Consider the following 12352-nt stretch of genomic DNA (forward strand, 5'->3'; position numbering starts at 1 on the left):
CTTATCTTCAAATCTTCGACGCCTGTTTAATGTAATATACTCACCAACTAAATCAAACACCCCAGAAATATTATTATCATTGGATGCAGAAAAGCATTCGACATGATTGAATGGAAATACCTTTTACTATTTTGGAGAAGTTTGGGTTTGGCCCAACATTTGTGCATGGATTAAATTACTGTATACTAACCCAGAAGCTTCAGTTTGCATCAATAACATTTGCTCAGACTACTTTAAACTAGAACGTGGCACAAGACAAGGATGCCCTTTGTCACCACTGCTGTTTGCAATTGCCATTGAACCACTGGCAATACATTGTCGAAATACTGATCAGATAAAGGGGATTAGCAGAGAAGGACTGGAACAGAAAATCTCATTATATGCAGATGACATGGTACTGTATATATCGGACCCAGAAAATTCTGTGCCTGCAGTCTTAGCAGCACTCACAGAATTTCAAAAGCTCTCTGGTCTCAGAATTAATCTGAATAAAAGTGTACTCTTTCCGTGAATTTCAAGCATATAATATTAGATTAGACACCCTTCCTTTTATCATTGCAGAACAGTTTAAATACCTCGGGGTAAACATCACAAGTAAACATAAAGCTCTTTATCAACAAAATTTCGTCGTCTGCATGGAAAAAATTAAACAAGACTTGCATAGATGGTCAACCCTTCATCTCACACTAGCTGGAAGAATTAACACTGTTAAGATGAATATTCTTCCTAAGCTCCTTTTTATTTCAAAACATACCAATATACATTAATAAATCGTTCTTTAAGCAATTAGATTCAACAATAACCTCATTTATTTGGAATTCTAAACATCCACGCATCAAAAGAGCGACCCTACAAAGACAAAAGGCAGAAGGTGGCATGGCTCTACCTAACTTCCAGTTTTATTACTGGGCGCAAATATACAGTCGATAAGAACCTGGACACAAATAGAAGAACATACACAGGCATGGACCGCAATAGAAGTAAAATCCTGCAGTACTTCTTTGTATTCCTTGCTTTGTGCTCCAATAAACACACGCTATCGGCAATACACTAATAACCCAATTGTGCTCCACTCACTTAGAATCTGGAACCAATGTAGAAAGCATTTTAAGACGGAGAAGCTTCTTCTGTGGCACCCTGCAAGAGAACCACCTCTTTCAACCTCACAAACATATGCAGTTTTAATATCTGGAAAAATTTGGAATTAACTTGCTTAGAGATCTTTATATAGACAACGTCTTTGCATCCTATGAACAATTACATTCCAAATTTAACATTCCAGCTACAAATTTCTTTCACTATCTTCAAATCAGGAACTTTGTTAAACAGAACCTTCCAGATTTTCCTCATCTTGCACCCTCATCCACGCTGGAAAAATATTGCTCAATTTCAAGGAGTTAGACTCCATCTCTACAATATATAAAATCCTTTTACAATCCCTTCCTTTCAAAGATCCAAGAGGACACTGGGAAAATGACCTCTCAATTAATATATCAGAAAAGGAGTGGAAAGTAGCAATGCAGAGAATTCACTCAAGCTCCATATGCGCAAAGCATACAATTATACAACTCAAAATTATATATCGAGCACATCTGTCTCACTAAAACTCTCCAAAATGTTTCCAGGGCATGATCCAACCTGAAACTGCAAACCAAGCCCCAGCCTCACTAGGTCACATGTTCTGGGCCTGCACCAAATTAACATTATTCTGGACAAAATTTTTAATTACCTCTCAGACAGTCTTGGACTCACAATCCCTCCTAACCCATTAACAGCTGTGTTTGGGGGTCTTCCAGAGGGGCTTAAAGTGGAGAAAGACAAACAAATTGTGATTGCATTCACTACACTGTTGGCACGCAGACTTATTCTGATAAACTGGAAGAACCCAAACTCTCCTCTTTTAAGTCAGTGGGAAACCGATGTGTTATATTATTTAAAATTGGAAAAATCAAATACTCAGTTAGAGGATCTGTACAGACTTTCTTCAAAACATGGCAGGATCTAATCAGTAATATTTTGAAATGAGTTTATAAAGCACAGAGAATTTATTAATTTAGGTATTTTACAAGCCTTAAATTTTACACGTTTGGCTTGCTCTCTCTCTCAAGGGTGGGGATCGATCTGTTCTTAGCATAATTCTTTTTTTTTGTAAAACTTGATTGCTATGTATTGATTGTAATAAAATTAATAAATAAAAAAAAAAAAAAAAAAAGTACACCGTATACTATTGTGTCAAATAAAATCATGTTGTTAAGGTGAATATCTAGCTGCATTAAAGTGTATTAAAAGTGTCAATGAATCCAATTTTACAAGTTACAAGATATCTTCTAGAGCACTTCACATCCCATAATGGACCACCACTGTCCTGCTGTGGCCCTGTAAGTGGCTGACGAGGCCTGCAGAATCTGATCTTTTATAGCAAACTCCTGAGCACCAAACACAACTGGAGGCTCCTCTGTGGTCTTCAATATACTTATGTGTCTCTGGTGAATATAAAATAGATATAAAGTTCTTAAAACTGACAAACATGCACAAGAACAATCACTTCACTTTATTTCAATTGAAAAAAAACTTCAACAGCAGCATTTTTGAAGAATGTAGGAGAGGTGGGCATGAAACATGTAATATTGTTTTAAGAGTTCAAACAAACTGGACTATCATTGAAAGAACTTTATAAAATAAATAATAATAATAATAATAATAATAATAATAATAACAACGTGATTCTGTCCTGGCGGTTCTTTTCCTCATTATTGTCTACAATGTAATTTGAACTTTCTTGAACTGAAGGTAATTGAATATTGCATTCACACTTACCCTTTGTTTGTAGCTACTTATTAAAATGTTCAGTTATGTACTGTAAACATTTATACAGAACTATGAAAACAGATCATCTAAAGTGACCCAAGTATATTCAAACCTCAGACTAGCAACATTACTGTAATTGAAGAACCAGCATAGTTCTGAGTTTCAGAGTTTGCCTCTGGGCTGAAGGGTGGAGGTTCATTTGAATATTGTCGTTTAGTGATTGTGCACCAGTACTAAGAAAGGAGTACAGAAAAGGTGTTTTCTTGATGAATCGACTGTGTCTGTTTGTCACAATATTACCGTTCAAATACTGTTCTGAACTCCTAGTTCAGTAGGCATGGAAGGCAATGTTCCTTACGCTATTGGAAAAGGAGTATGCCAAAAAAATGTAAAATAAATATTGATTTCAGATCTTTTTTTTTTTTCATTTACATTTATTTGCCCAGCAGACACTTTTGCTCAAAGCAACTTACAAAAGAGATCAAAAAATCGAGTAAACATCAGTCTGGAGGACTAGCCTGAAATCTCGGGGTTCTCTTTGACTCTAGCATGTCATTTAAAGCACACAACAAAAAAGTTGTCAGAATCCTGTTTTTTCCATCTTAAAAATGTTGGGAAGTTAAGGCGCTTTCTAAATAAACAGGATTCTGAGAAATTAACTCCTGCATTTATCTCTAGTAGGATTGACTCCTGCAATGTGGTGTTCACTGGCTGTTCAAACTGTTCTTTATTCAGCCTCCAGTTAATCCAAAATGCGGCTGCAAGAATTATTACAAGAACTAGAAAATACGAACACATAACCCCAGTTCTTAAATCTTTACACTGGCTCCCAGTTAAGTTTAGGGCAGATTTCAAAATCCTCCTTTTAACATATAAAGCATTAAATGGCGGAGGTCCGGCTTACTTATCTGAACTTATCATGACTTACAAACCTGAGCGCACATTAAGATCTCAAGATGCCAGTCTGCTTAGGATTCCAAGGACCCCCTAAACTGTGGAGTGGTCTGCCTGCCAATATAAGAGATGCCCCTTCAGTCTTAGCTCTCAAATTCTGCCTGAAGACTCACGACTTCAGTTTAGCACACCCTGACTAGAGCTGCTGATTAACTGTACAGACTGCATCTCCGTTGTTAGTCATTAGCACTAAAACAGAAGTAACATGATAATTATAATTTGTTACCAACCCTCACCTCTTCTGTTTCTCTTCTTGGTACTCAAATGTGCCACTTGGTGCCACAGCCCACCTGCCAAGTTGTTTTGCCTGCCTAAGGTAAAGTCATCTCTGTTTGGGGGATCGCAGGAATCGTGGGAAAGAGGGGTCCTTTCATCGGATTGGCTGGCCCAGCACTGGCCAAATGGGGGAGGTAGCTTAATGGCCGAGGTCTCCAGGACTCTTAAACAAATCCAAATCATATTATGGGATATCATCTACTGTTAAATTCTGCTACGTACGTAAATTTTTATTTGTATGCTGTATTGAGGATTTGTTCTCTTCTGTGTATTGGATTGTATTTTATTGACCACCTTCTTTTTGACACCCACTGCACGCCCAACCTACCTGGAAAGGGGTCTCTCTTTGAACTGCCTTTCCAGAGGTTTCTTCAATTGTTTTCCCCTCAAAGGGTATTTTGGGGAGTTTTTCTTTGTCTTCACAGAGAGTCAAGGCTGGGGGGCTGTCAAGAGGCAGGGCCTGTTAAAGCCCATTGCGGCACTCCTTGTGTGATTTTAGGCTATGCAAGAATAAATTGTATTGTATTGTCCATCCATCCATCCATTCTCTTCCACTTATCCGAGGTCGGGTCGCGGGGGCAGCAGCTTAAGCAGAGAGGCCCAGACTTCCCTCTCCCCGGCCACTTCTTCTAGCTCTTCCGGGAGAATCCCAAGGCGTTCCCAGGCCAGCCGGGAGACATAGTCCCTCCAGCGTGTCCTGGGTCTTCCCCGGGGCCTCCTCCCGGTTGGACGTGCCCGGAACACCTCACCAGAGAGGCATCCAGGAGTCATCCTGATCAGATGCCCGAGCCACCTCATCTGACTCGTCTCAATACTCTGAGCCCCTCCCGGATGACTGAGCTTCTCACCCTATCTTTAAGGGAAAGCCCAGACACCCTGCGGAGGAAACTCATTTCAGCCGCTTGTATTCGCGATCTCGTTCTTTCGGTCACTACCCATAGCTCATGACCATAGGTGAGGGTAGGAACGTAGATCGACTGGTAAATTGAGAGCTTTGCCTTACGGCTCAGCTCCTTTTTCACCACGACAGACCGATGCAGAGCCTGCATCACTGAGGATGCCGCATCGATCTGCCTGTCGATCTCACGCTCCATTCTTCCCTCACTCGTGAACAAGACCCCGAGATACTTGAACTCCTCCACTTGGGGCAGGATCTCTCCCCCAACCCTGAGAGGGCACTCCACCCTTTTCCGGCTGAGGACCATGCTCTCGGATTTGGAGGTGCTGATTCTAATTGCAGCTGCTTCACACTCAGCTGCGAACCGATTCAGAGAGAGCTGAAGATCACGGCCTGATGAAGCAAACAGGACAACATCATCTGCAAAAAGCAGTGACCCAATCCTGAGTCCACCAAACCGGACCCCTTCAACACCCTGGCTGCGCCTAGAAATTCTGTCCATAAAAGTTATGAACAGAATCGGTGACAAAGGGCAGCCCTGGCGGAGTCCAACTCTCACTGGAAATGGGCTCGACTTACTGCCGGCAATGCGGACCAAGCTCTGACACCAGTTGTACAGAGACCGAACAGCTCTTATCAGGGGGTCCGGTACCCCATACTCCCGGAGCACCCCCCACAGGATTGTATTGTATTGTATTGTATTTGGGAAACGCACATTTACAGGACAACGGGACGAAATTGATCATCACGAGTGAGGAGCTCAGAACAAAATATAAGTGGGTTACAATTATAAACACCTGACAGCCAATATCAGAGCGTCAGAAAGTCACTTCTTCAACACGCTGAGGTCCGAGTGGAGGTGGGCAGCTCGTTCCTCCAGAGTCTGGATGGAGATTTGATGCCATGTAGAGGTGGCATCACCAGACGATAATCATCAGCAAGCCTGAGTGGTCGAGAAGAAGCAGAGGACCTCAGAGACGCCTCCATGTTTAGAGGTGCAGACCCACTGACTACTCCGTAGGCAAGCGTCAAGGATTTGGATTTAATACGTGCTGCTGCTGAAGCCAGCGCAGTGATCTGAAGAGACATGTGACATGTGCCACCTCGTCTACCAGCAGAGAGTGGCAGTAATCCAAATGTGACTTGACCAAAGCCTGGCCCAGGAGCTGTGCTGCATCTTCTGTCAGATGCCGTCTGATGTTGTTGGATATTGTACAGAGCTGAAGAGCAGCGGGTCATCAGCCACCACCCAAATGCTGTGCACTGACTTGGCAGAAGTTAGCGATTACGAGCTGAACTGAGCAGAGATAACAAGAAGGTTCAACTGGAGATGCACTCCCTTCATCCAGGCCACAATGTCATGGGAGATGCTGAGATTCGAACCGAGTTTCTGAACTTGCATTTTTTTTAACACATTGGGCACAAGAGAGGGTCCATTGGCACTTGGAAGACTACACAAGAAAAGTAGATTTATCTACCCCACGTAGATGACATGCGGATTATGTGACACGAGTAACATGAACATTTGTTCTTATTATCCATGGACGTTTCTCACGTGCTTGGCTGCTTTACAGCATTTGTCACTCATAAGATCATAAACTCTCCACTCTGCATGAAAACACAAGATTGAAAGTTTTCCTTGGCCATCAGTACAAAGTACATGAGGTGAGCAACATACATAAAATTTCATTTCTGGACAGAGAGATGCAGTGATGCAGCGCATTTCCCCACCCACCATACGACAGGCCACCTCGTTCAGACCCGAGTACAGGTGAAACCTCAGAGGTTTATTTATTTTTTCTTATGCTGGCTGGAGTGCCAATCCTGCCACCAACCCCCAAGCTGGAGGGCCCATGGACAAAGTGACGAAAACCTTGATCAGACTGGATGTTTGGAAAGCCGTGGGGCAGGGGGTCCAGATGGCATTCCTGGCCGTGCGCTCACAGCAGGTGCTAATAAGGTGAAAGGCAACCCGTGTAACATTGTCAGTACGTCCTTGGCTCAGGTTGCAGTCCACGCCTGCTTTAAAATGACTGGCATTGTTTCAGTGCCAAGGAAATTTCCAGCTATATGACTGAATGACTTCTGGCCTGGCGCAGCCACCCGGTCCTCAGGATGTGGTTCCAGCAGTGGTTCATGGCACACATCACTTCCAGCACTGGATTGCTCAACAATTTGCTTATTGCAAAAATAGATTAATGACGGATAAGCTTCTACAGCTATCCTTGCAGCATTAACACACCTTGACAAAACAAACATTTGCCTGGCACTCGATGACAATCATCAGCCTGAAGCCTTCAGCAAAGCTCAGGGCCTTTGGACTAAACTCCACAATGATGGCTGGCAGGCCAGAGACTGAACTCAAGGCACCCCAGGCCCACATGCTCAGACCCCCAGTGTTTTCCCACTTTGCACACAATTGTGTGCCAAGCGTGATTCAAACTCTCAACATCACAGGGTCTGATTTCCAGTCATGATGAGCTGTCAACTTAAGGAGAGGCAAAAAACTACAAAAGCAACCTGAAGTGCAAACAGAGCCTAAACGTCCAACCGGCGAGGCGTTGAGAAGACCCTGAACTTTACGGGCATCAGTGACCACACCAGTGAGCTTACGCGCTCAATGAAAGGTCAGTTCATTCTGTACCCGTGAGGGCACACCTACATGGTGCTGGTCCTGCTGAGTGGGTGTTTAGCTTTTTCTAGTCAACACTTCATTACTCACTAGAACTCTGAGACCTTTCAGGTAAAGTAGGGTACTTCAACTCACTAGTGCCCTCTGGAGACACTACACCTGGCGACGGCGTGGCATTGCTGCACGAGGGGCATTGAAGTCACTCAGGTATGGAAAGAGTCTTCAAAGAGATTCTGTGCCTCATAAATTGGCAAGTCTTTTAAATACGTATTTTTAATCCAAATGGCTGCAGGCATCCATTTTATCCAAGATTTTAGTTATCCAAGGTAGCACCAGTCCACATTACCACCGATAACCGTAGTTCTACTGTATTATCTCTCTATTATAAAAATAAATCTTGGAAGGAGATGAGACATGATTTTCTCAGAGGGACACATTTTTACGTCCTGCAAGATGAGACTTTGTGCCAAGAGATTTAATCATGCCCGGGGATGGAAACAAAGGACAAAGAGTAGATGACAGAGTAGATGACAGAGTAGAACGTCGTAAAGAATTATAAAATGTTGGTGCAGAACACATGCAGTGCAGATTAGAGATAATGGAAGTGCGAAAATTCAAAAGTCTCAAAAAACTGATAGTAAAGATCACATTAGCGCAACCAAACGGAACTGATTACTCGAAAGAGCGAAAAGAGATTGAATATATTGTTTGGATTTAAACTTTAAGTTGGAGACTTGTAGATCATCTAATTCATGTTGCCAGCGAGAATTAAAAGATTCCAAAAATGTTGGCGCAGTATGATGTCCCATGAGATGGAGAGTTTTAACATGAGATTCTTTCAAGTCACGCCCTACTTACAAATACAGTGGAACCTCGGTTCACGAACGTCTCGGTACACATACAACTCGGTTTACGACCAAAAAGTTCACCAAACTTTTGCCTCGGTTCACGACCACACACTCGGTATATGAACAAGCCAGTTTCCCTTTCGGTTTGTACGTGTACAGTGTCTCCCTGTGCATTTCCTGTGCAGCGAGAGAGAGCGCGACACACACACACACACAGGCAGCGCGAGAGACAGACAGACGCACACACAGAGGCAGCGCAAGAGAGACAGACAGACGCACACACAGAGGCAGCGCGAAAGAGACAGACGCACACACACAGAGGCAGCGCGAGAGAGAACTGGATGACTTAAGGTAGGAAGGCAGTTAAAGAATGCACTGGGCTTGATTTTGTTTTCACTTCTGTTTCCAGTAATTGCTTCGTAGCGTGCATTGCTGCAATATTATTTTTCTTGGTGGTTTATTAAATTACAGATTTTTTCAAATGTTCATTTTTTTCCCTGTGCTTAAAACTGTGCTTTTAGCCAGCAGTTGGTAGCGCTATAGTGTGAACTATTGTAGTGTTAGTTTCCTCTGTTGTTCAAGGTTTTCTCCATGTTATTCAATGTTTTTACATTTAGTTTACTATTACGCTGTGCTTTCTATGGTTTAATTAACTATATTTGTGCTTAAAAGCTTAAAAAATATATATTTACATACAGTTCGTATGGTCTGGAACGGATTAATTGTATTTTCATACAATCTTATGCTGGAAATTGCTTCATTTCACGACCAAATCAATTTACAACCAGAGTTTTGGAACAAATTATGGTCGTGAACCGAGGTTCTACTGTACCTTCAAACAAGACCACCGTCATCTAACCTCAGTTGTGTGAATGCTTTTGTAAATTTTATCAGGACAATAATTTCATACGTTCAAGATCATACGTCAACAACAAAGCGAAGGAGAAAGAGCATGGACAAACATTCGAAAAAGTCGTTTTATTAATTAGAGAGAAAGAAACAATATTCCCTCACAGGCAGTTATACATTGCGTTGTCACGATGTAAGTCCAAACATGGAATCAAAATTCAATGCGATCTTGAAGCAAAGTTAATTCCAAATATTATTTTTACTGAAGTTTTAAAGTAAAAGTGAAAATAATGCATATGTAATAAAATTTTATAATGTAATTATATATTTGGCTAACCAAACCCGGGGTGGGCGAGCGGTGCCCCCTAGTAGTATAGACATTATAAATTAAAAGGTGCTTTTCCTATCTATTACCGATCACGGCGTTGAATAGTGGCGATGTGTTGTGTGTTGATTAGCACATCCAAGTTAGAATTTCAGTGGACTCTGTAAATGGAAGCTTCTAAATCTTTACAATTTACTAAAATGGTTGGCGGGAAACACACCTGCCTTGGCGTCCTGCATTATGAACCTCATCAAGAAAGTAAAGACTGGATTGACTTGGTGCGTAATTGGACCATTTCTGATTTGGCTTCAGGCCTCTCTGAGGAGTCTGATGACAACAAGATGGGGACCTGACAAGTCCAGCTTTATGACCCACTTGAGTCCTAGAAGTGATACCCTGCACTCCTCAGTGCTTCTCTTAAGGCTGATAATAACAAAGTGCTCTGCTTCAGTTCTTCCACAGAGCAGAGCGTTTGAATCCCACGTGGTGTAAGCCCAGCTGTTAAAGTGGTTACCTCCGAGGTGCCAAGGATTCTGACATTTTGATTAAATTGGACATTTTGGGCACTGATGAAGTGTCTGTCTTACTGCTACATGTCAGCACTAACAACATCATCTTGCAGCAGTCTGACATAGTGGAAGAGGAACTTCATTTCTGTGAACACTGGAGCTAGAAGAAAAAGTCAGAATCGACTTAAGCCTGGCCTTTTACCAAGATGACGCAGAGGGGATGTGGTTTATGGCCGGGTGTGGACTCTTCACTGCCATTAATAAGTTGGAGTGGAAATAAAAGGAAAGCCTTTGTAAATACTTGAGGGATTGAGACGGCGTCCATCATAACCAGAGGTGATCTTACATGTTATCCTAAGATGTGACTGCACGATCACCCAGCTGACCCTCCAGAATGCTAAAAATCTGTAAATCCAAGGTGTGGTCAATCAACAAAGAAACAGCACCACACATGTGGAGGTGCCAGTGCAGTGGTTGGCACACTTGCCATTCAAGCAGAGAGCTGGGTTTCAGTTCCCACCTGTTATATTTAGCTTTAATGTCATCCAAGATTTCTCTTCACTGTTTTGTTGCCTGCTCAGAAATTAGTCCCTGTGGACTGAGATGTTTGCTGATGACATTGTGATCTGTAGTGAGAATAGGGAGCAGGTTGAGGAGACCCTGGAGAGGTGGAGATATGAGAGGAGAGGAATGAAGGTCAGTAGGACCACCAGGATAGAATACATGATAGAGAGGTCAGAGGAGTGGTGAGGATGAGGGGAGTACAGTTGATGAAGGTGGAGGAGTTTAAATACTTGGGATCAACAGTATAGAGTAATGGGGATTGTGGAAGAGAAGTGAAGAAGAGAGTGCAGGCAGAGTGGAGTGGGTGGAGAAGAGTGCCAGGAGTGATCTGTGACAGACGGGTATCAGCAAGAGTGACAGGGAAGGTCTACAGGATGGTAGTAAGACCAGCTGTGTTATATGGGCTGGAGACGGTGGCACAGGATACAGAGCTGGAAGGTGGCAGAGTTAAACATGTTAAGATTTGCATTGGGCGTGACGAGGATGGACAGGATTAGAAATTAGGACATTAGAGGGTCAGCTCAGGTTGGTCAGTTGGGAGACAAAGTCAGAGAGGCAAGATTGCACTGGTTTAGACATTTGCAGAGGAGAAATGCTGGGTATATTGGGGAGAAGGACATTAAGGATAGGGCTGACAGGGAAGAGGAGAAGAGGAAGACTTAAGAGAAGGTTTATGGATGTGGTGAGAGAGGACATGCAGGTGATGTGTGTGACAGAACAAGATGACAAGGACAGGAAGATATGGAAGAAGATGATCTGCTTTGGCAACCCCTAATGGGAGCAGCCAAAAGAAGAAGAAGAAGAAGAAGAAAATGTAATATAAGATAAGACAAGACAAGGTCCTTATTGTCTCTTGTACAGGGTGCAGTGAAGTTCTTACTTGCATGTGTTTATTGCCACTCTTCAGCAAAAAGATAAGTGAGTAGATAAGGCAAATAAATGATAGATAGATAGATAGATAGATAGATAGATAGATAGATAGATAGATAGATAGATAGATAGATAGATAGATAGATAGAGTCATAAAAAAAAGTTTGGGAACCCCTCTTAATTCTTTGGATTTTTGTTTCTCATTGGCTGAGCTTTCAAAGTAGCAACTTCCTTTTAATATCTGACATTAAGTTTATTGGATTAACAGAAAATATGCAACATGAATCATAACAAAATTAGACAGGTGCATAAATGTGGGCACCTTAACAGAGATATGACATCAATACTTAGTTGAGCCTCCTTTTGCTCCTTTGAGCCTCTCGAGGCTGTCCTCCTATAGCCTGTGATGAGTGTCTGGATTCTGGATGTTGGTATTTCTGACCAGTCTTCATACCAAATCTCTCCAGCTCAGTTACATTTGATGGACAGCCTGCTTCAAATCATCCCATAGACTTTCAATGATAGTCAAGTCAGGGGACTGTGACGGCCATTCTAGAACATTGTACTTCTCCCTCTGCATGAATGCCTTTGTAGATTCCAAACTGTGTTTTGTGTCATTGTCTTATTGGAATATCCAATCCCTACGTAAGTAACTTCAACTTTGTGACTGAGTCTTGAACATTATCCTGAAGAATTTGTCAATATTGGGTTGAATTCATGCGACCCTCGACTTTAACAAGGGCCCCAGTCCCTGAACTGGCCACACAGCCCCACAGCATGATGGACCCTCCACCAAATTTGACAGGAGGTAGCAGGTGT

Source organism: Polypterus senegalus, chromosome 14 (genome assembly GCF_016835505.1).
Source record: "Polypterus senegalus isolate Bchr_013 chromosome 14, ASM1683550v1, whole genome shotgun sequence".
Taxonomy (NCBI): Eukaryota; Metazoa; Chordata; class Cladistia; order Polypteriformes; family Polypteridae; genus Polypterus; species Polypterus senegalus.